The sequence below is a fragment of the Capra hircus genome, chromosome 22 (assembly GCF_001704415.2).
Source record: "Capra hircus breed San Clemente chromosome 22, ASM170441v1, whole genome shotgun sequence".
Lineage (NCBI taxonomy): Eukaryota > Metazoa > Chordata > Mammalia > Artiodactyla > Bovidae > Capra > Capra hircus.
Window position 1 is genome coordinate 36,657,380 of NC_030829.1, and position 25,181 is coordinate 36,682,560.

The window sequence follows — 25,181 nt, forward strand, 5'->3', positions numbered from 1 at the left end:
TATCAGTTAAATCCTGTAAATGGAAGGTTGGATATGCATGGCTCCCGCCATTAATAAAACCTAGCTCTCCATTTCCACTATCTCTTTAAACTTAATTCAAATTAGTGAAGGTAATCTTAAAGCTGCAGAGCATGGGTAGGGAATGACTAGCTTTTGCCACCTCTTGCCTTCCCTGTCACCTTCTCTTTGTTAACTTCTGTCTCGTAGCAGGATAGAAAGGCTGGTACTTGGCCAGGCAACTTCAGCACTGGCAGAAAAGTAAAGCAATGGCTCTTTCAGATGGTCCCATGTGAATGTGTCCTTAACTGTTAGGCCTCCAGGGGAGTACATCCAAATCTACTTCTTCCTCTTGTCCTTCCCAGGCAGCCAAAAAGGCGGCACTTCCACACCAGTGCTCTCTCACAGGTCCCATATCTTATCCTTAGGAAATGCTCATGCATCCATTCCCCAACATGCAGCACAGCAGCCTTCTCCCAGAGCTTGTACCAGAGCAGCTGGGCGACCCTTCTCTGGCCTTTGGTTTCCCTGGAAGGAGGCAGTCCCTGGGCTACAAGCCATTTTTGTTGGGATTCAGACCTTTTTGTTTGTTGATTCAGCCCTGAATCAGACATCAGTCATCTAAATCTCCCAAACACAGGTGACACATTTCAAAGTTCGTTAACTGTATCATGAAACCTCCTTCCACCAGACTTCTGGTAAAACCAGAGGTCTGCAAACTTCTATAAAGATGAACCCTCCATTGTAGTGCCAAAGCAGCCATAGGTGATGTTATTTAAATATTGGGTGAGTGTCTTCAAGTAGCATTTTACTTATGGACACTGAAATTTGAGTTACAGTGAATTTTCATTGGTCAAAAATTATTTATAATTCCCCAGCACATTTTACATTTGGCAAATGTAAAAGCCATTATGAACTCATGACTGTACCAAACCAGGCAGTAGACCAGATCTGACCTGCAGATTGTAGTTTCTTGACTCTGGGTTAGATGGTAGAATGCCTTCCCTTCCTCCAAAAACAAAAGAAAACCACAAACAAGATGAAGAGTCACACAAGATGCAGGAACTCTCACCCAAAAAGCCTCTTTGTCAATGTGTTCACACAGTCTCATTCTCCATACTCTGGCCTCTGTTGATAACCTCAGAGGATGGGCTGGGGGAGGAACGGAGAGCAAGTCTGTCAAGAGAACTAGATCAGTTTATTGGACATGTTCTTTAAAAATCTTCATATACACATTTGTTTCACTTGCCTTATTCTCTTGAATCTGTCATATTGACACCTCAGTTGAAACAGACAAATGGAGGTCTTTTCTCAAAACTTGTTGCATTTCAGTCATTCTCATCGTTACTGCTCAGAATCTACCATGAAGAGGCAAAGAAAGAAATACATTTGGATAAAATAAATGGTGGAAATTGTTTTCTTATATTTCCGTGCTAAAGTTGTTGATTCATGTTGATCAAGAGGAAGCACATTTATTCTGTTTACCTAGCTAGGCATGTCTTCTCTGTCCTAGCAGTAGGTCTAAAGTGAAAGTCTGGGTATCTTTTTTTTTCCTTTCATCGATTCAGTCATTGTTCAGGAAAGTTGGCTTTGAGGAATAATGGGCTATCTTTCATGTTGTGGTTTTGTCCACAGGAACAGAATCTTGCACTAGCGTCAGTTGTCATAACTATTAATATTTATGGCCCCTAGATATTTCAAGATAATGTTGACTGATTTTTGCACATTTTCAACAGTGAGTTGGTTTTAAGTGTATTGAAGTGGCAGGTGTATATATACTCCTATGGAGGCCATTTTTACCATGCAGATTGCTTCAACACTAAGCATCTTTAAGCTTTGATTGTGTTTTTAACTTTGGAGACTGTAGGATTTACACTAAGGGAAAGGGAAACTCAAAGGGAAAATGATGAAGTCTGGGTTTTATAAACCAATGTCCTTTTCCTTTTGAAAGTGTTACTCTGTTGTAATAAAGTCATAGTATAGCAAATGGATATTAATGTGCATCACATTGAGAGAACATTTTTACATAAATACTTGTCCTTTAGAGTTACATAAGGTCTGCCTTCTAACAAGTTAAAGGTACTGATGAAACATGTCCTTATTCATTGGCTCCATATCTCAGAGGATCAGGAGAGTACAGAAATAATTTTTCTTTCATTTTTCAGGTGACTAAATTGAGGCCCAGAGAGATTTTGGTGAAAATAAGAGCACACAGCAGGTGAGAAAAGATTCAAATGTTACTTCCCTTACAGACCTGCGAACTCTTACGTGGGTGATGGTGAATATTCTTCAAAATAGGGCCATAGAGCAACTTCTCATACGTAAATGTACTTACTGCAAAGCATTTTTAAGAGTCTTATTAACATTCCAAACCTGTGAAGCAGTAATAATATTTTCTAGGTTAGAATCAGAATATTCAGACTCAAAAAGACCTAAGAGATCATAAAGTTCTGCTCATTCATTTTACATTAGAGAAAATGAGGGCCAGAGGGAATAAAAGATGTTCCTACGTTACCCAGCTAATTGGAGGCTGAAACACCATGTCTTCTGACACTCTGTGACCTTTTCACTGGATTCTGGATGGCAAATACATCCCTCATTTGGTGCCAGTAGCAGACATCAATAATCAATCACCCTACTCTGCCAAGCCTAGTCACAGTCATGCTAAACATATTCTAGGCAGTCATAACTAAAAATTAGTTAGAAATTAAACCTGTTTGTCATCCATGATATTAACATGCCTAATATAATTTTTAAAGCTTTTTATTGATAGGTGCATAGAATATAGCAAGCATGGTACCCATAGTATTTAATTGCAACCTCACAACAAGTCTGTGCAGTTGGCACAATTACAGTTATGGAAAATGAAGTTCAAGGAGAGTCACTCAAGGTCAAAGTAGTGACTTGTAGTCACCTAGAAGCTAGTCGGTAGCACAGCAAAGATTTAAATGTAGGTCTTTAAAAAATAGACATGTATATTTAAATATATATATATATATATATACATGTATGAATATCACTTAAAGGTTCTCCATATCCCATTTTACTCCCTTTAATTATTTTTAGTTTTTTAAAGAAAAATTGTAAATATTTCAAGTGTACAATATAATCTAATATAGAAATATATTGTGAAATCATTACTATAGTTGAGATAATTAATGTATCTTCCCATCACAGTTATCACTTTTCTGAGTGAGATGAGTGTACCTGAATCTATTCTCTCAGCATATTACCATTGTTCAGTACAGTATTATTAGGTATGGTCATCATTTTTCTATATTAGATCTCTAGACTTACTCATCTGGCACAATTAACAAGTTTATACTCTTTGACCAACATCTCCCCATTTTCCCTACCCCTCCCAGCCCCTAGTAACCATTGTTTTGCTCTCTGCTTCTGTGATTTTGACCTTGTTTTTGAGTCCACATATAAGTGAGACCATACAGAAATTTCGTTTCTGGGTCTGGCTTATTTCACTTAGCATATTGTCATCTAGGTCCAAGTGGCAGGGTTTCCATCTTGTTCATGGTTGTGTACTATTCCATAATGGATGTGTATGCGTGTTGTTTCCATGTCTTGGCTGTTGTGAATAATGCTGCAGTGAACATGGGGGTAGTATCTCTTTGATATACTGACTTCATAAAGTGTGAGTTTGCTGGATCATATGATAGTTCTATTTATAATTTGGGGGCATATCACCATACTGGTTTCTGTAGCAGCTGTACCAATGTACGTTCCTACCAGTGATATGCAAGGATTCCCTTTTCTCTACATCGTCAAAAACACTGATTATCTTGTGTCTTTTTGATAATAGCCGTTTTTACAGGTGTGATATGACATCTCATTTTGGTGTTGATTTGCATTTTCCTGATGATTAGTGATGTTCCACACCTTTCATGTATCTATTGACCATTTATTTGCCTTCTTGTAAAAAATGTCTATTCAGGTCCTTTGTCCATTTTTAAAATCAGGTTATTTTCTTGCTGTTGAGTTGTTTGAGTTCCTTTTGTATTTTGAGTATTAACCCCATATTATATGGTGGTGGTATTATTCAGTCTCTAAGGTGCATCTGACTCTTTGTGACCCCGTGAACTGCAGCATACCAGGCTTCCCTGTCCTTCATATGTGTGGTTTGCAAATGTGTTCTCCCATCTATAGGTTATCTCCTGACTGTTAATTGTTTCCTTGGCTGTTCAGAAGCTTTTTAATTTGATGCAAGCAATTTGTTTATTTGTTTATTGCCTGTGCCTATGTTATAGCACACCCTTCCCCAAAAAATCATTGCTCAGACGAATATCAAGGAGTTTTTCTGGTCTTACATTTAAGCTCTCCATCCATTTTGACTTGATGTTTATATATGACATGAGATAAAACCTAATTTCTTTCTTCTGCATTATATTACTCCTTTTTGAATACAACCTTTATCATCTTTTTTTTTTTCTCCTTCAGTTATCTTCACTTTGGAGAGATGGGTTACTTTTTCCTTGCTGAATTTAACAGTAAGATCAGATGCTCCAAGTTCAATGAATTGGAAACACAAAACAATTCCCTATCTTTGCAATCTCCATTCAGTTGTTAACTTGCTGCAGGTTAGAAATGGCCTTTTCTTGAAAGGCATATTTGGTGGAACAAATAAACTACCTTTTGTTAGGGATTTGCTGTGGCCCTCCCCCAGGCCCTACCCCCTCACCACATCCATTTCCAACTCCCTTACACAACTTCCTCTGCTTCTCTGTCCTCAAGTGAACATGAACAAATTCAGCCCTGCTGTGTCTGGCATTTTAAATGGAGCTGGGACCAGGCCAAAATAAAGTATTCCAGTTTCTTCTAGCAATTCACCAGCTAAAAGATTAAGAGGATTTATAGCATTTTTCAGTTATATGTAAATGCCACCAGGGTAGCTGAAGAGATGGGGCATACATTCAGGAATCTTTTGCCTTTATCTTGCTATGTCAAATGGGGAAAAAAAAATAAATAAAGACGCAGGAGAATTAAATATTTTACTGCCTATCTAGTTTTTTTAAAAAGCTGTCTCTAAATTAGTTAATGGTACATCCAAGTCTGTGTGAGTAACGCCCATGAAAGATCACAACAGTTTTGCTGGACACATCAGTTTATCTGGACACAGAAATAAATCCACTGAGATGATCTTTCTTCATCAAACATGACCAGCCTCTGCTGACCTAGCTCAGCTCATAGATGAGAACCTGGGAATTCCCTTGAATGCCTCATAATATTAGCACATGGTCTTAAGCCCACTTACTCACAAAAGGAACCCAGTTTTTAAGCATTACTGGTCCTTCTTTGCAACTTCTATTCAAAGTCAAAGGAAATGCTGCTGCTAAGTCGCTTCAGTCGTGTCCGACTTTGTGCGACCCCATAGCCGGAAGCCCACCAGGCTCCCCCGTCCCTGGGATTCTCCAGGCAAGAACACTGCAGTGGATTGACATTTCCTTCTCCAATGCAGGAAAGTGAAAAGTGAAAGTGAAGTCGCTCAGTCTTGCCCGACTTGTAGCGACCCCGTGGACTGCAGCCCACCAGGCTCCTCCGCCCATGGAATTTTCCAGACAAGAGTACTGGAGTGGGTTGCCATTGCTTTCTCCACAAAGGAAATGAATGGCCTTAAAAGATCCTCTTGACAGAGTAAACTACATTTGTCTTCTAAGTAAAGAAGATGAAAACAAACACCCTTAGTGTTTGCAAATTGAGAACCAAGATTCTGATCCCTATGGCAGAAATGAAACACTTGGCCTGTTTCTGGACTGTATTTGAACAGTTTCAGCTGCCTGGTTGTACCTGGCTTCTTAGAAAGATAAACAGTCTCCAGGCCGCCAAGGGTGTTGGCTGTGATGGCTTGCTTTGCCAGTGTAAAAATGTAAGCTACCGAGAAGAATTCATCCTATCCAAAGGCATAGGCTTTGTCAGCAAACAGTTTATCCTGCATCTTGTTAATACTGAGAGGTATTTAATGTAAACTCTGGATTATTCAAGCATTGTGCAGCATTTAGAAACACAGCTGCATCTCCTGGTGTCCTGTTGAAGTTCCTTTGTTGAGTCTCCATCGAAATAATGTAGCAGTAATGTGTTGGGAAGAAAAGGTAAATAGTTCTTCATTTCATAATTTATATACAGCTGTGTTTGTAAGCACATGGTAGTCTGAGTAGGCGAATGTCGCTTTTGATTTTTCGGTTCAACTGTGTGGCTGCCGTGATTCAAGAAGCACTGAGTCATGACAGACATTTTCAAGTGAAATTTGATCAGCATGGACAGCCAATCTAAATAATCAAAGTAGTTCATAGTAAGTGCCATAGGAACCTTATACTGACAATGTATTAACTTAGAGAAGAGAGAGAGCCCTTCTATCTGCCTTCGATGATGCTGAAAGACTTCTCAGAGGATGGAACATGAAAGGTGGATACTAGGTGGCTCTTCACTATGCAGAGATGACAGAGAAGACAGTTTAAGAGCCAGGCCTGATGTCTAACTGCATGTAAAGCATATGCCTGCACTTCCATCTGCATCTCCCCGGTTTTCTCCTGGCTTTTCTTTCTATACCAGAATATCCTTCCTGTACTTTAAAATCTGTCCTAAATCCTAATTATAAGAATTCTGTCCTTGGGGGCAGTAATCATATATGTCTCCCATGACATTTTACACACAATTATCATACCTGGTGTGTGGTTTAAGCTGAGTAAATATTTACTGAATTAAAACTCAGGCCACAGTCTACTACTTGTCCTCTCCACTCACAGCCTACCAGCCACTCATGTTTGCCTCCCATCTGCTGCCATTCACCATCACTTAGACATAAGAAGTGATTCACACATGTTTGATGGAGTGATGGATGGAGCAACTTGGTGATGTTGTTGACAGAACAGTGCCCATAGCTCTAAACATGCTCACCTTATAACAGAGCTGACCCTTACGTGATGGAATCATCTCAACACTGTCAAGTCAGGACTACCACCCTCATCATGCTATAGGTGATAAAACTAAGGCTCAGAAAGGGGAAATCGCTTGCCCACTGTTCAGTGAGATTGTACACAAAGGAATGCGGAGTTGCACGTCTGCACATGTCACTTCAGAACCTGAGTTCTTGAGTCTGTTCAACAATAAAGCCTTTATTTCATTCCATAGCAAACAGCAAATAGCATTCATTCATTCTTCTCCTAAGAACCTTCCTGACCCCATGTTGTGTAGAAAAAGAGGAGCAGAAGGCAAGTTGAGGGAAAAGGGTATAGACAAGGTGTCTCAGTCAAGGGTTGAAATTGGTTCATACATGCATAAATTTTCTCTGGGCTATTTTGTTGTTACCTGAATTGTTTCCCTACACCCCCAGTGGCTTAATGAATGAAACAGTGCAGGAAATGCAAGTTTATTAAGTGAAGTCTAAATGGCAAAGTCAAAGCTTCTAGGTGGTATATTCCAGAATCATTTCAGAAGGACTTTTACTGTTGGATATGGTATTCCTGCCACTGCTTGCCAACTTCTGAGCATATAATTGAGAAGTGTCTAGAAAATACCTTCCATCTCTCAGTGTCTGCTAGGGCTGTAGGGCTGTAGTATTGCCAGCAGCGTGGTGAAGACAGCTTAGTAAATAACAAATCTTGGCCAGGTCAGCAGCCAATTGTGATTCCATCCCCTCTGGATACCCATTTCTTAGAACTGGACCATCTTCTGTTGATATTTTCAGGTGAGGGTTCAGATCCATACTGGCTGGTACCTTTGTTATGACTGAATAATGAATAAGAATTATCAGAACCAGAGAGCTGAATGCAAGGTCTGGCTCATACCTAAGAGAGAGAGAAAAGAGACAGGAAGGTTCAGCTTACCTGTATACACCAGGCTTTGCTGCAGAGTCCTGCCTGGAATGAGAAGTTTAGGTTTTCAAGGTCTCTGTCTAGGGAGATGAGGATTTTAAAAGTCTTAAAGAAGGAATTTTCATAAATTTAAGTTTGGAAAATATTTAGTAACTTTACAAATAGAGGGAGTAAAAAATATGTCTCTATCAAGATTTTTTTAATAAAGAGGAAATAAAGCCCAAAGTATATTAAGGAATTACCTAATTCAGGTTGAAATTAAGAGATAGCTATTAATTATTTTGTAAAGCTGTATCTCACTTCCAAAAACAAACTGCAAACACATATTCTTTCCCTTCTTCCTCCCTCAGACCTCCCCTACCCACTTCTGATCTCTCTCTCTTTTTTTTGCTATATCTCTTTGATAGAATAACTATTAAAATTGCTTCTTGCAGTCTGATCTTCTTGCCAGGCAGAATCAATCCCTTGTGTTTCTCTGCATTTCTGATGGCCTTGCTGCATCACAGTGCATAGCAAGGAAAGTCACTTTGAGTAAAAAAGGACAATGAGATTCCTTGTATTAGGCCCAGTTCTTCTGTTACTATTAAACTGTTTATCCAATCACTGCCACTCACATTTCTGTCTGGAGGCTGAGGGCGTTGCACAAGCCAACTGGGAATATGGCCTCTTAAGCCTTCCATTTCCCATATTCCTTCCTACAAGGCATTGTGGGAGAGGTAGCCTGAGTGAGAAAGGACCAGGTCCTCCCAGAATGAATGGGCCATGAGGTTAGGAGGGTATCCAGGGCCAACAGGGTACAGACTAGATGGCTTTGGACATTTATATTGACTTGCTTCCAAGGGGCTGAATATTTTGAGAAGCGGAGGAAGGGAGACTAGGGGGAAAGGAAGCAGTCCTGTCTCATCCCATTTTTTCTACACTACTGCAGCGTGAGCTTCGAAAAATGGAAACCTGATGAGCCCCTGACCTGCTTATACTTTCTGGACTCCTCTTGACTTCCAAAGAATCTCAGTGTGGCCACAGTGTACTTCTCTGGTCTGGCTGTTCTTGTGGATCCCACATTCCAGCTGTCCCAGGACTCTCTGTGCGCTCTCTTATCTCCTCATCTTGGCATGAGGAGTCCTGCCTTGGCCTCCCCTGACTTCTCAGGCTTGTTTGGTTAACTCCTCTGCATCCCTCCTGTCTCACCTCTGATATTGCCTTCTCAGACCACCTCCTCAGATGCCATCACCACCGTCATATCTGGGACAGTTACTGTGGTCTCTGTCAGGGCTTGGAAAACTTTCTCTGAAGATATGCTCTGTGTTGCTCACTCCCTCAGTCACTCCAACTTTTTGCAGCCCCAAGGGCTCTAGCCTGCCAGGCTCTTCTGTCCGTGAGATTCTCCAGGTAAGAATACTGGAGTGGGTTGCCATTTTCTCCTCAAGGGGATCTTCCTGACCCAGGGATCAAACCCGTGTCTCTTGCATCTCATGCATTGCAGACGGATTCTTTCTCACTGTGCCACCTGGGAAGCTACAGACAGTAAATATTTTAGGCTACTCAATCCTACCATTGATGTAGGAAAATGAGCTACTGTGTGTTCCAGTGAAATTTCATTGACCAAAATAGATGGTGGGCTAGACTTGGCCTGTGAGCTGTGTTTTGCCAATTCCTGATCTCAATTCCTTGAGTTTCTTAAGCTTCAGTCTATGACGACCCCAATCAGAAACCATTACCACCTAGGAGACAAGGACTAAGTCTTTTATCTCTGCCTTCCCAGTGCCTGACACAAGGCCTAGAGCCTGCATGATGTGCAGTGGTCTTTGAGAATAGGTATGATTGGATTCAGGACTGGAGAAGGTCAAATCAGTCTATCATTCAATCTTCTATGACTGCTACGCTTTTTTCACAATCAGTCCTTTCTCACTTAGAGAGAACAGAAAATATTTTTTAAAATGTTTAAAGTTGTCTTTGGATTTTGCTGATGAGGAAGAGAGATTAGTTAGTATAAAGCTTATCTTTCTGTGTCTTTGAATGGGAAACAAGGACACGGGAAATGTCTTCCTCTTAATCTGTAGACCCTGAATAACTGACTCTTCTAAAGATTCCAGATTATAACTGGTAAGCCTTCCAGCTCCCAGGAAGCTGACGGAATCTGTTGAGCCTCATTCCTTGGGCCTGCACACGAGGGCCATCAGTAGTCTGACCCATCTAATATCTCGCTGAGACACATTTCTGTCCATTGCATCCTGCCACATTTCCAGCAAGCCTGGGCAGTTCCAAGGCAAGCATTTCTGGCTGTTTTCTAAAGCAGTGACAACTAGCTGTGTTGTTTGAAAAGCCCTGGATATCTATGGGGAGTGAGGGAATTCCCTTCCCTCCCCTAGTAGTTCATAATCCAATGAACTTTAAAATACTCTAATTCTTCAACAACCATTACAAGAACAAAATCCATATCCTGCAGCTGTTTGAAGATGTAGCAGGATGCAAACATGGGGTTGGCAAAAGAGTGAACTTTTGTTCTTTTTTCTGCCAAGTCCACACCCACTTTCTCCTAGTGTAAGTACCTTTGTTTTCATGGGGAGAAACTCCTCTTACCCTTCCTCAGTTCATATGGTCTGAATGAGAGAAGAGCTCAGAGGTAAAGAATCTGCCTGCAAGGCAGGAGACCTCAGAGGTGTGGGTTCAGTCCCTGGGTCGGGAAGATCTCCTGGAAAAGGAAATGGCTACCCATTCCAGTATACTTGCCTGGAGAATCCCATAGACAGAGAAGCCTGGCAGGCTACAGTCCAAGAGTGAGAGAAGACCAAATACTGTGGTGCATGGGTGGATGCAGTATTCAGGCCCTACCAGTCTCTGTCTTTCATCTCCCAGTCCATAAAGACTGTCTCAGAGGAACGATGCCTCTAACTCAGGCCAGAACCATTCCTGCTCCTTCTTATGGGAATCCTGGGCAGACTCAAGTGAGTTGAGAGGATAATATATAAGTCGGGAGCAACTGACAGCCACTTTGTCAACAGAGAGGGATGCAGAGCTAAGAGAAAGTTCTGATGACTCTGCTTGAGGCCATGACAGAGCCCCAGCCAGAGCTTAATATCCCCCTGAAATTTTCAGGATAGTGAGCCAATAAACTCCCGTTTTTGCATAAGTTTGTTAGAGTCAGGTTTCCATCTCTTGTGACTACAAGAATCCTAGTAGAAAAAATGCTTACACACTCAAATCAAGTATCTCATCCTGATACCTTCTTTTGCGATAAGCAAGCATGTAGGTGATGACCCACTTTCTTGCACTGGGGCCTTTATAGACTTCAAGATGTATTGAAACAATTTAGGTTCATGAATTTAAATGCAGGAGGACTGGCCTCCACTGATGACCAACATCTATTGGTACAAGGTTAGAGATGTCCCTTTCAGGTCATTACGAGTAAAGCTAGAAAAGGCCTCAGACCATATGATCTGGCCTTCTCATTTGATAAAGGATGAGAGTGAGGCCCATAGAGAGGAAACATGTTTACTGACGCTGCATCTGTGGTTCAGAGGCTGAGGCAGCATTAGAATTTGTATCTCCTGACTCCCATCCCTTTATTCTATGAAGTCTCTGGCCCAGCTGTTGTAACCTATACTCTTTCTCCACTGATGAGAGAATATGATGATTTCCTTGAAGAAAGATAGAGCCTGTAACCATGTGCTTTAAGAGGTGCCAAGTGAGGTGAAAAGAAAGCTGAACTTGGAGTTGGAAGAGGTATGCGTGACCTTGGGAAAGTCATTTGGTCCTTTGAAGATCTAGTTTCCCTGTTTCAGAAAATCAGGCGTGGAACGAGCCCTTTTAATGTCTCAGGATGTTATGATGATTGAGTAATAGCATGTGTGTCAAAGTGTTTTCTATGATATCATGTATGGCTGTCTCATTCATTCAGCACATTATTGGAGGCCTAGAGCGTCTAAAGCAACGGCACCCCACCCTAGTACTCTTGCTTGGAAAATCCAGTGGACGGAGGAGCCTGGTGGGCTGCAGTCCGTGGGGTCGCTAAGAGTCGGACTTGACTGAGCAACTTCGCTTTCACTTTTCACTTTCCTGCATTGGAGAAGGAAATGGCAACCCACTCCAGTATTCTTGCCTGGAGAATCCCAGGGATGGGGGAGCCCGGTGGGCTGCCGTCTATGGGGTCGCACAGAGTTGGACACGACTGAAGCGACTTAGCAGCAGCAGCAGCAGACTGTGCTTGGCACACATATGGCAGTTAGCAAATACTAATCCATGCTCAAATGAACCTTATGTTTTACATAGGGAGACAGAACAAACAAAACAGAAATGTAATTTGCACATCAGAGGGGAGAAGCGTTATGGAGGAAAAAAAGCAAGGGAGAGGTGCAGGGATACAGATGTACCTGACTGGACAGGGAAACCTCACTGAGGAGGTGACAGGTGAGCACCAGGCACCTAGCAGAGAAGAAGGACCAATCCTACAAGTGAGGGAAGTCAACTCCTAGCAGAGCCAACAGTAATCATTGAGCCCAGAGATGGAAGCCATCCAACCCTGCTTTGTACAAGCCATCTCCCTTCTGTGAAATCATGGTCTCTTTGAATGCATCCCAACCTCTTGTATCTACTTGGTCAGCTAATAAGCTGTGCTCAAATACATATCTGGTTGCATTTTCTGATGTAGCAAAAGCAATAAATGGAGCAAAGAAAAAGAGACAGTTAAAGGCCCGGGAGGATAATTTGGCATACTCTCTCTTGAAGGAAATCTAGCTATATCATTTCTATCTTTCCCTACACAATTTTTACTTCTAGGATCTCATACTAAGAAAATACTGTAATTAAGGATGTATGCAATGACTTAGCTAAAAAAATATTCATTTATCTCAGCCTATTTATAACAGTTCAACATTTGAAACATCCTAAAAATCCATCTGTGGAAATTGGCAATAAAGTATGGTGTTTCCACCAGAAATTCCAGGAATGGCTCCATTTGGGCTCACTTGGTTTATTAACCTATCCCTGAATGAGTCTCTATTACTAATCATTGTTTAGTAAGGAGCAGTTCTATGGAGCTATTAAAAATGATACTAGATGTTTTTATACATGTTTGTCAAAACACAATGCAGTTAAAGTGGGTGCTTTTTATTTTGTTTGCATTTTATTGTCAGCAAAGCGTATTAAAACAAAACAGAAAAATAGTTGTTCTATTAACGTGATAAATTTTTATTTGGAAAAAAATAAATGACAAAATGACTATATTACATTATCTGACATATGCCATATATGAGCTAAAGTAAAGCCCAGAATACTCCAAAATATTTTAACACATTTTCTGAGTAGTGGGCTTATAGATGATTTTGTTATGTTTTTATTAAGGTTTTTTTTTTTTTTTTCCCTGAAAAAAGTAACACATGCTCCTAGTTTCAAAAGATTACAATATAGAGTATAGCAAATCTTATCTCCTTCAAGTAACTACTTTTTTCACAGCTTCTGAAGTAGTCTTCAAAATTTTTGTTTGCATACACAAGTGTATATATGGGTATCTGGGGTTTTCATAGTATAAATGAGCTTTTTGAGACCACAAATAGAAGCAAACTAAGCTTGCTGTTGTGTACTTTGCTTTTTCCCCTTGAAAGTGAAAGTGAAAGTCGTTCAGTTGTGTCCAACTCTTTGGGACTACATGGGCTATACTGTCCATGGAATTCTCCAGGCCAAAATACTGGAGTGGGTAGCCATTCCCTTCTCCAGGGGATCTTCCCAGCCCATGGATCAAACCCAGGTCTCCCAGATTGCAGGAGGATTCTTTACCAGCTGAGCTACCAGGGAAGCCCCTTTTCCCCTTAATTCATCTTAAATATCACTCAACATCAGCATTTAGAAATCTGTGCCATCCTTTCCAATGATTACAAATTATTCCATTATAGAAATGGCCTGTAAACAAATCTCCCTGTAAATGAACATTGGGATGGTTTTAACTATTTTGCAGATCTCACATGATGACATTTGTCTTTCTTGAATGTGCCTCTTTGGGCACATAGGTAACTGCATTACCATGGTCAATGCCCAAAAATGGAACAGCTAGGTCCCAGGAAATATATATCCTTATCTTCATTGCACATTCTTAGATTTAATATTTTCTAAAATTCATGTTCCCTAAATATTTCCAAAAAGTTTCTTCAAAATGTGTTTAAGAGCCTCCAGTCCTTTCAAAAATCCTCATTAAGTTCAAGTATTGTTCCTTTGACCCTGAGATAGAAAGGGCCATGTGCTGGAGTTATTGCCATGCCCAAAGGACACATTCTTATTAGGTTGCTGAATCTGAGAGGATGGTGCCTGGCATCTGCAACAACAGCCTCAATATGTAGTCCATCTTATCATACCAGAAAATCTCAGGGCTCCTTCCCAATGATGTACACTTGTTTAATAAAGCAGCCAGCAAAGACGAGCTGCTGGCTGAAGCAAATGGAAATGTATGTCTGATATCTTTGGCATCAGAATGCCCAGAGAGAGGCAAAATGGCCAAAAATCCATAAAACTTTCATAGCCTATTAAGAGTGGCATGGCAGGCATGGTATAGGCTAAGAACAGAAGAAGTAAACTTACTCAAAAAAGAAAGGAAAAAAAAAATGGTTGGACTGAAATTCCATTGAGTTTATTGTTGGGATAGGAAAGCTTAAAGTCGTTTTAGAATCTAATTGCCAAGCAGTGTAAGTGAGCCAGAATTGAAGCAACATACAAGTGACAGACAGACAGCTTTCATTGCAGCTGGCATCTCAGTAGAAATCTGTTAATTGCGTGTTCAGGGATAACATCAAGGAAAGGGCATTACAACAACTGTCTAAATAGGGTAAAATGAAAACATATTTGGCAAGTTTCCTCAAAGGACAGAAGGGAAAATATTGGCAACTTTCTCCAAATGACAAGAGTTGAGTCTGCTTAGAACATTCAGACGTGGGATTAAAATAACGTGATCCAACTGATTATTTTCCATTCCTTGGTATGCTTCCTCAGCTGATAACCTTTTCTGGCTTGTTTAAAAATATATTGTTTTGCTTCGTGATTGCACCTCAAAAAATTGCTTGGTTTGCAGTATGTTTACATTTACACCAGAAACTAATCTGAGAAGATTAATTTACATGAGGAAATAACTCAGATATTGGATGAAATACATTTAGAAGCCAAGAAGTAGGGGAGTAGTAAAGGTTTCAAAATAGCTGATAGAAGGAAGAGCTTCATATTTGTGTATGTTTTCTACACTGTATACCGGCTACATGTAACTACATTTAAAGTAATTAAATAAAAATTAAAATTCAGTTCCTCAGTCACACTGGGCTTCCCTGGTGGCTCAGAAGTAAATAATCAGCTTGCAGTGCAGGAAACATGGGTTCATTCACAGGGTCAAGAAGGTCACCTGGAGAAGGAAATGGCAACCCACTTCAGTATTCTTACCCAGAATATCTCATGGACAGAGGAGCCTGGTGGGCTACAGTCCATGGGGTTGCAGAGAGTCAGACAAGACTGAGTGACTAAACAAGAGCAGTCACACTAGTCACACTAAGTGCTCAAGAGCCGTTTGTGGCTGCTGGTTCACATTCTGGACAGTGAAGGTCTCGAACATGTCTTTCATCATAGGAAGTTCTACCGGACAGCACTGGATTAGACCTTGGAGATAATTCTCAGAGACCACTCTTTGCCTGCCCAGTTTCCACTGGTTCCATCAGTCTTTCTGAATGGCACCACTAGTAAACTTTATCTTATTTTCTTGTTTTACATGTTACCTGGTGAAAAATAGGAACAGCAGTCATTTGAATTCCTGGAAGCCCTTGGAGGACAAAGCTATCTTTTATACCTAAAAAATATCTGGAACATAGATGGTGTTCAGTAAATGTTTGTTGACTGACTTAACAAAGAGATGAAGGAAGGAAGGAAGCATCTTGTTTTAGAACAAAGTTTACTTTTATAGACAAAACAGCTTATTGAAGGATACATACCAAATCGTAAATTAAGAGTTCAAGCGAGGAAATTGGACTTAAGAGAGTGTTGCTGTCAAGCCTTAGTATACCTTATTTAATGACACATCTGTTTTCCAAAGTCTTTCCGATATAAAAACTACATCATTTCCCCGCCAAGGAGAGGGAAATATATTGGCCCAGAATACTACTTTGAGTCTACTTTTTCACCATCATCCTATTGATTTTGTTATTGTCAGTCATCTTAACTTCAGCATGCTTTCATAAGAAGATATAATCTCCCTACTTCTAGATTGTAAGGTACCTGCTTCATGGTGTCATCTACGTTCAGTTCAGTTCAGGTCACTCATTCAGTTGTGTCCGACTCTTTGCAACCTCAGAACTGCAGGACGCCACACCTCCCTGTCCATCACCAACTGCCAGAGTCTACCCAGATCCATGTCCATTGAGTCGGTGATACCATCCAACCATCTCATCCTCGGTCATCCCCTTCTCCTGCCTTCAATCTTTCCCAGCATCAGGGTCTTTTCTAATGAGTTGGCTCTTTGCATCAAATGGCCAGAGTATTGGAGCTTCAGCTTCAGCATCAGTCCTTCCAATGAATATTCAGGATTAATTTCCTTTAGGAATGACTGATTTGATCTCCTTGCAGTCCAAGGGACTCTGAAGAGTCTCCTCCAACACCACAGTTCAAAAACATCAATTCTCTGGAGATCAGCCTTCTTTATGGTCCAGTTCTCACATCCATACATGACTACTGGAAAAACCATAGCTTTGACTAGACGGGCCTTTGCCAGCAAAGTAATGTCTCTGCTTTTTTAATATGCTCTCTAGGATTGTCATAGCTTTTCTTCCAACGATCAAGACTGACCCAAAGAAGGTCCTTAATTACTGAAAGCTACTCTTAAAATTGTGATTGATAAATAACTTGGATCAAACAACATGGTCTTCCTCATGTGAACACTTTTTTTCTAACTTTATCCTTAGATTTTAAATGCCAGCTTACTTTGGGATGTACCCATTTCCAACCACTATATGAAACCATCAACTTTATTTGTCCCTTATCCACTGTTTCTCCTTAGACTGAATAGTAGGATGTGGTAGGAAAATTCTGAGGTGGCCACCATGATTCTTACCCCCTAGTGTTACTCCTGTGATTACATAGTAAAAGGGATTTTGTAGATGTGATTAAGGTTACTAATCAGTTGACCTTGAAATAGGGAAATTATATGAAAGGGCCTAACCCAAAGTCAGTGAGTTTTTCAAAAGCAGAGAGTTTTCTTCAGAAAATTCAGTTTCCTAGTTTTCTTCAGAAAATTCAGTTTCCTTCAGGTTTGTCAAATAGATTCAAAGTGTGAACAGGATTGGATGCAAGACAGAAATTCTGTTTCTAGTTTTGAAGTTGGAGTTGATGATATGGAAAAGGGCCTGGGATATGCCTGTAGGAGCTAAGAGCCTATCCCCAGATGACAGTGCACAAGAAAAAGGTGACCTTGGTTCTTCAGCTGCAAAAAACTGGATTTTGCCAACAACTGGAAAACCTTGGAAGTAGGTTCTTCTCAAAGTCTCCAGATAAGACCCCAGTCTGGCTGATACCTTGATTTCAGCCTTGTGAGACCATAAGTAGAGGGCCTCTCTGAGACTTCTGATCTATAGAACTGTGAGCAAACAGACAAGTGGTAAGAAAGTTGCTGGTATTTTGTTAAATAGCAATAGAAAACCAATATATGGGAGGTGGATATGAGACTCTGGGAGAAGGAATCAGATAACAGCAGCCTGGGGCTGGCGTCAGAAGTGAGTTAGGAGAGAAGGGAAGACACTGAGGAAAAGAGGGCATAAAATTGATGTTGTAAACTTTACACGGTAAAAGACATGAAAGTGCCGAGAGGCGAGCATGAGAAGGCCTAATATTGCTTTAGACATCCCTAAGGAGAAAAAGAAAATAAAACAGCATTCCTTGTTTTATAGTATACAAAGGGATAGACATGTAGACACAGTTAAGAACACCTTTTGAACGTGAAGACAACCATTTACAAGCCAAGGACAGAAACCTGGAATAGATCTTTGCCTCTAAGACCCTGGGAGAAAGCAGCCATGCTGATGTACTGATTTTGGACTCCTAGTCTCCAGAACCGTAAGATAGTACACTTCCATTGTCTCAGCCACCCAATCTGTGGCATTTTTTTATGCAGCCCTAGAAGACTAATACCAAAATCTGTTTTTGTTTGCTACGGATGCTATAATAAAGTATCACAGACTCTCTGTGTTGAACAATAAATGTACTATCATACAGTTCTGAAAACAGGAATCCAAAATCAAGGTTGGCAAGGGGAGCTCCTTGTGTGGGCTGGGAGGGAAGAATCTGTTCCTGGCGTCTCCTCTTGGCTTGTAGACAACTGTCTTCTTCCTAGGTCTGTACACATTGTCTTGGCTCCATTCATGTCTGTGTTCAGATTTCTCCTTTTCCTAAGGACACCAGCATAATGGTTTAGGAGTCCTCACAGTGACTTCCTTTTAACTTGATTACCTCTGTAAAGACCCCATATTCAAATAAGGTCATATTTTAAGGGTAATACGTCACCTTTAAAAATATTGTTGGCTATACATGAAGGTTGTGGTGGGCAGAGCCTCATACTGGGATGCTGTGACCTAAAGCCAGCCCTCATAGTTCTGACTCTGTGACCTGAAGTGACACCACCTCTCCATATCTGTGCCCCATCTTTAAAACAATATCCTAACACTTAAATATTTTATCTTATGTTATTCTATACTTACTGTAGTTCTGTGCTTAAAACTATGCAGAAATGGGGCAACTTAATCCAGTGATCCTTGAATATACACCCTCTCTGGGCCAAGCACTCAGTCAGGTCACAAGGACACAGAAATGGGTCTGTAACAGCACTTGACCTCAAGAAGTTCACAATCTAGTGGACTCCAGGTGACATATTTTTTAATTGGCAAATCAAAGAATGCCCACCCGTTAACTGTGGGAACTAGGTGTATATTACATCTCCTTCTCACTCTAAACTCATTGCATGAATTTAGAATGATTTTAAGTCTTCAGAGATGAGGAGAATTGAAAATATAGCTGAACTGTAAGAGTAGAAAGCCAACAAAAATGTATCTTCCCTTTCCTCCTCTTTTCTATCTTCCTCTAATACTGGTGCAGGAAAGTTTAAAGGCAAATCCTAAGCAGACACATAAATAAGAGCCAAATAACCATTGTAGAAGATCAAGATTATATTTAGAGCTAAAAGGGCTGAAATCTGCCTTGGACATTTCTAATGTCTGCTGAACAGAAGGTAAGTGATCTATGTCTTAGTTCCAGACTTGAAGCTATACTGGCTCCATTAAAGGGTAATTTGGGAAATAATAGTGATGATGATAATGTTAATGAAATAGTAACAGCACTCATCTCTGACCTTGGCTAGGTTATGGTTCCAGCCATCTACCTCCAAGCTCAACCATTTAGCTTGCACTAGCTTTCAACTGCTCCTCACCACAGCATCTGTATTCATTCCCAGAGCTGACGGGCAACCTACCTTTGAACTGAGTAAATAAACAAGACAATGAGCCCTTCAGTGAATGCCCACCCAGGGTTATTGTAAAGAGTTTTGGCCATCTGTCCTAAAACTGTAGACAGATTTAAGATGTCTTTGCCATTTAATGGAAATCCATGTTGAACAGGAAAACTTACTGGGACCAGTGATTCTAAAATAATAAATACAAAAGACATGGAAGTCAGGTCCAAAGTCACACCAAATTGCCTGGCAGGTTTCAGAGCAAATCGAAACATACAGCCTTCTATAGGAGCAAATGTTGAGAAAAACCACCAAACTCTTGTCTTCCTAGCCCAACTATTTATAAATACTTGTAGCCAAGGTTTAGTTTTTAGCTCATTCTCATGTTCATGTCTACAGTTATTTGACAGTAAAAACAAAAAATTGTGTGTGTGTGTGCTCAGTGGTGTCCAATTCTTCGCGGTCCCATGGACTTTAGCCCGCCAGACTCCTCCGTCCATGGAATTTTCCAACAAGAATACTGGAGCGGGTTGCCATTTCCTACTCCAAGAGAACCCACATCTTTTGCATCTCCTGCATTGGCAGGTGGATTCTTTACCACTGCACCACCTGGGAAGCCTCCAAACTTTTCACCAATGCATACAGTCAAACCTAGGGTTGATTTTTTTCACTGCCTAAGAAAAAATCTGGGGTTAGAAGTTTAGAAATAATTTGAGGGGCATGAGAAATTTCAGGGATGAGAAATGTGACACAGTCCTGGCTAAGTCTGAGTAGCAGAGAAATGCACCATTCACCCTTTCTTATCTCCCTTCTCTATTCCTGAGTGACTTCATTTTTCCTGTGGTAAGACTTTTTATTTTGAGTTGCATATTCAAACTCCTTACTGTCAACATAACTCCTTACTGTCACATGCTCTTCATCTTCTATCAAAGGTTGGAAAAAGTACCAAACACACCCTGCACAGCTGTATTTGCCAATAATTTCTGGATCCATTTAGGGCTGATCTCATTCTTATCCTCCCTCCAGCACCCATCAAAGTAATGATGGTTACTCTCTGGAGACACTGGTATGAATAGTAATGTGCTACGGTAAGGAGTTTTTGCTTCTCTCTGATTAATAGGTATTCAGGAATCATAGTCCTTTCATTGTTTTCTTTAGATTGGGGAAATCCTGGTGCATAGGATTGGAATCTGGACAGAAAGAAGAGAGCTTCTCAGATCATGGTAGAAAGAATCTCCAGAGTTCACTTTTCTTGTATAGTTTCATCTAACAGACAGTATAATTGGATTGTTGAGAGCTTGGACTTGGGGTCAGACCAAGGGACTGAATTCTTGTTTGGTGAAGAGGGGAAGTCACTTAACCTGTTCTCAGGCTCTGTTCCCTCACCAGAAGATAGGAATAATATTAACACTAATAGGAGTAGGGTGAGGTTTAATTACCATAAAACTGGAAGAGGCATTAGCAATGTGCCAGCAACTTAGCAGCAGCAGCAGCAGCAGCCAAGCTTTAGATAGCTCTGCTCATACAGATACTATCAGAATGATTAGAAGAGAACTTGGTCTGTTCCCAAAGTCAGCTTTTCAATCCACCTGTGGTTAACTGGACACTAAAAGGTGGGGTCAGAGGACAGTTTCTCATTGTTAGAGAAGGAGGGGGAATTTTCTGTTCTAATACAGACAGAATAGGGATTTCCAGGAGGCCCAGTGGTAAAGAACCCACTGGCCAATTCAGGAAACACAGAAGATGAGAGTTTGATCTTTGGGTGAGGAAGATCCCCTGGAGCAGGAAATGGCAACCTGCTTCAGTATTCTTGCCTGGAAATTCCATGGACAGAGGATCCTGACAGGGCTACAGTCCATGGGGCTGCAAAGAGCTGGACACGACTGCGCACACGTGCACAGACACGGTAAAGAAAACAAGTGGGCACATAGATGTAAAAACATTCATGAAACTACTCTCCTGGAGTGAACTGATAGCTGATAATGGTGTTTACAAATTTGGAGTCGTACTTTCAAAAGGGAATGTTGGATAAATTCTAGCTGCTATCTCAAATTTTCAAATGGGATCATGATAGTACACTGCTTCTCAAAGCCTGATGCCTGCAGCAGCAGCAGCAGCAGCACAGAACTTATCAAATAAGCAAATGCCTAGGCCCTGCCTTTGATGTAACAAATCAAAAATTATGAGAGTGGAGGCCAGGAATTTGTGTTTAAGAACCCCATGTGAATATGATACATGTTAGAGAACTCTTATTTTCTCTACATATGTGGATCCCTTTTACTGGTCATCTTTAACAACAGTCCTTACTTTTCTAATCTCATTGTTGGCAGGATGAGATTGAGCCATCTTTGAAAAGTAGTTTTTAAAGTAGGTGTGAGTAAATACATATATACAATGAAATACTTGTTTAGTCACCAAGTCGTATCTGACTCCTCCACGACCCCATGGACTATAGTCCGCCAGGCTCCCTTCTGGATCCTTTACCATTGAGCCATCCAAGAAAGAATCCTCCTGCCAAATAAGAGACTCAGGTTCGATCCCTGGGTTGGGATGGTGCCCTGGAGAAGAGAATGGCTACCCACTCTAGTATTCTTGCGTGGGAAATTCCCTGGACAGGGGAGCCTGGCAGACTACAGTCCGTGGGGTCACAAAGAGTTGGACAAAACTGAGGATGTGAATAAGCACAGTTTCAGATGTCCACAGAGTAGAAGTGATTGGTTCTTAACACATTATTGACCAGGAGATTTTTGTAGAAACGAATTCCTGGTGGCCAGCGATTTGTTATAAAAGTGAATGTTGAAATGTTAAAAGACATTAATACATCTCTGGTCATAAGCTGTTAAAAAAGTAAAAGCATTAGTCAGTCACGTCCGACTCTAATCAGTCATCTTACTGTGGAGAGATCCTCCAGATGTGGTGCTAAATGCAGCTCAATAAACTTAATAATATGTTTACTCACCCAAGGTATCCTTACTTTGTAAGAGATTAGTACCACAAATTAGTGGAGTATAGACTTTTAGTCCCTGCAAACACTGTAGGTGCGAATAAAAAAATCGTGAAGTAAGAGGTGTTAATTTGCCTACTCTCAAGGTCTGAAATAAGCACCAGTGTCAAAGTTGAGAAGTGTGGAGTGCAAACTTCCCCACTAGATTGGAATAGTGGGATGCCTGAGGAAAGCACGGCTGCAGTGAACTTGGTTTTTGCATCTTCAATGTCATTTCTACCTGTGTCCTATCAGGTAGCAGCCATAGCATCAGATTTGCTTCACTCCCAGCTTTAGGGATGGGCCCCAAATGAATGAAAGGCAGGATTATACTCTGCCCCTTACCACAGTGATGGGTTTGGAAACCCAGTCTGGCCAGTTAGAACAGGCATTCCCCTGTTCACAGGGATTGAAGTAGTCCAAGCAGAGGGATTTCTGTTAGGATACAGAAACTTGTCAACAGTGTGTGAGGTTGGGAGCCGTGCTTGATGGTCACCTACAGACAAAGCTGACACATAGGACCTTGAATGTCAGTTGCTATTATTATCAATATTATTCTTCCTGTTACATTTACATGAAGAGAATAAGATGTCTAAAAGAACTTCTGTACAGGGTGACCTAGAAGAAAGAAATAACCTGCGGCAGAGATAGTTTCCAAGAAAAAAAGAATCAAAGAAACATGAGCAGGAAATGACTGTCTCTAGGTCTTATTGTGAAACACGTACACAAACACCTTGAGAGGTTAACTGGTGAGTAACATCCCATTGCCCCCCAAAATGGGAGGATTAGATAAGCCTTCAAGAAGAAATGAAGCTCTTGAGGTGAGATCCAAATAATCTAGATAAAGAGCAGAAGGAAAGAACCCTTTAGACATATGCACAGATGCCATAACAAGTGGAAATGAATATTCAGACGTGAGAAAAAAGCCAGAGAAACTGAAGAAGAGCAAGAATGGTATAACATGGTACAACACCTCGAGGCAGATAGACACTAAAAATGACCATGGAATTGCTCTCGTGGATTGAAGTGGCTCAGGGGGATGAGAATTAGATCACACAGGTCTTTCAGGCCATATTAAATGTTGTGGTCTTAAGAGCAGTGAAATGCTGCAAGTTGGCAGGTACATGTGGTACTAGGATGTCGATGGCAGGTTCTAAATCATAGCTATTAGAAGAGATGTGCCGACTTCACAGCACTCCATCCTCTTAGAGTCCAAGGGTTCCTGCTATGACTGTGGTAACACTACAGGCCAGTGGAGGAAGATAAGAAACAAATTAGCTTCCAGGCGTGGGAAGCAGAAAACAGACCTATACTTCAAAATCTGATGCTTATCCTCCTTGGTACTCAGGCCATGCCATAGGAGTAAGTTGGGAGTGAGTCCCATCTGATGGAAAGAAACTTTCCCCACTGGAAGTTCCCCTCTAAGGCTCTAGTCCATAGGCCTGCAGCTAGCATGCTAACCCAATGTTATGTTGTCTAACAAATCCATGTAATTTACTACCCTCAGTGACTGTTTTCCACAACTGTTAGATAAGCTTTCATTTTTCTTGACATATTCATGTTTCTAAAACTAAGATAGGCCTCAGAATCATTATATACATTTAATATACAATTTCTTTTTTCTCTTTCCCCCATTAAAAAAAAGCTGATGATAAAAGATATCTTATTTCACCAAGGAAATGCCACAGATTTGATGCTCATGATTCTTATTCTCTCTTCATTTTAATAACACTACACTTCTAATTTTTCTCACTGGAACATAATTGCTCACTCGTTTTTTTCCATTTTCCACTAAGCAGTGAGCTCCTTTAAGGACATAAGTTGTTTTATTCATCTTGGTATTTATTATAATTTCTGCCCCTTACAGTAAATGGTACCTACTAGGACCTGGCATGTAGTAGGATTTGAATATTTGTTGAATTAACGAATGAACCAGTAAGTGAAGAAATAAATAATGCCATATATATGATTCAAGGATATCTCTAATGGTCCCTTGGCAGAAAAAAAAAAAATACAGATTTATTTTCTCATCTATAATCTAGGTTGAACCTGGAAAACCCAATATTTTTTTTAGTATATATAATGAACCAGGCTCTGTGTGAGTTTTACATGCAATGTCTCATTTAATTTTGAAATGAACCCTCAGTTGATGGCATTGTTCTCTTAACCACTGAACTAGCATGTAAAGTGAGACAGCAAGCATTTGCCCCGAAGTAACCCATTTGTAAACCGAATGACCATTTCTTAGCTCTGCCAAGCTGATTCCACTGTTTGCCTTCCTAGCCAGTACACTGAAAGGTTTTAAACATACCCTTTCCAGGTTTGAAATTGGGAATAGAGTCCTCTGAAAGTCTACTGTTTGCATTTGCATCCTTTCCAATCCTTTGGTAGTAATGCTGCTATCTGCAGTTGTCAGGAATACTTCAGGATAAGGGAAGAGCATTTCCAATTCCTTTGTTGCAGGAGACTCAGTTCAAGAAAAGATGCTTATGTTAATAGAATCATCTGTATATTTTCCTCTACTAAGGGAATTTCTTTTATCTTATTTCAAGTGGTTGAGGTTTAGCCTCACATTTCAACTTTGAATATAGAAATGCATTCTTGCTAAATCAGACATCTCTTTTTCTTTGGAAAGAAAGGTAGAAAGAATTGCAAGATACCATAATGGGATGATGATGGTGCAAAATACTCAGCTTAGATTAACTTTAGTGAGGAGGTACAGTTGTATATTTAGACATGACAAATCATATTCCTTGAAATATGTTGTATTATGAACTGCTTATTTTTCTCTCATGCTTTTCCTTTTCTCTGTAGATATAAACCTCTGATTTTTAGCTGGGTATTTGACCACCCAAAACAAAGTCTGTACTTATCAGAGTAGGGACTGTTTGTCTAAATTCTGGCCAATACGCTGTAAATGCAAGTT

The 25,181-nt window shown here is 40.5% G+C and overlaps 1 long non-coding RNA gene across 2 annotated transcripts in view; it reads right to left on the reverse strand.

Moving 5' to 3' along the window:
• The window catches only part of LOC102179243, a 158,523-nt gene that overhangs the window by 88,166 nt on the left and 45,176 nt on the right, over positions 1–25,181 (reverse strand). The window contains exons 1-2 of one of the 2 annotated variants that reach the window (XR_001919956.1): positions 2,333–5,423; positions 1,070–1,355 (exon numbers count right to left, since the gene is read on the reverse strand). This is a non-coding gene — a long non-coding RNA (uncharacterized LOC102179243). Of the gene's footprint in view, positions 1–1,069; positions 1,356–2,332; positions 5,424–25,181 lie in introns of those variants that run through there. The other variant, XR_001919955.1, reaches the window with a different exon arrangement.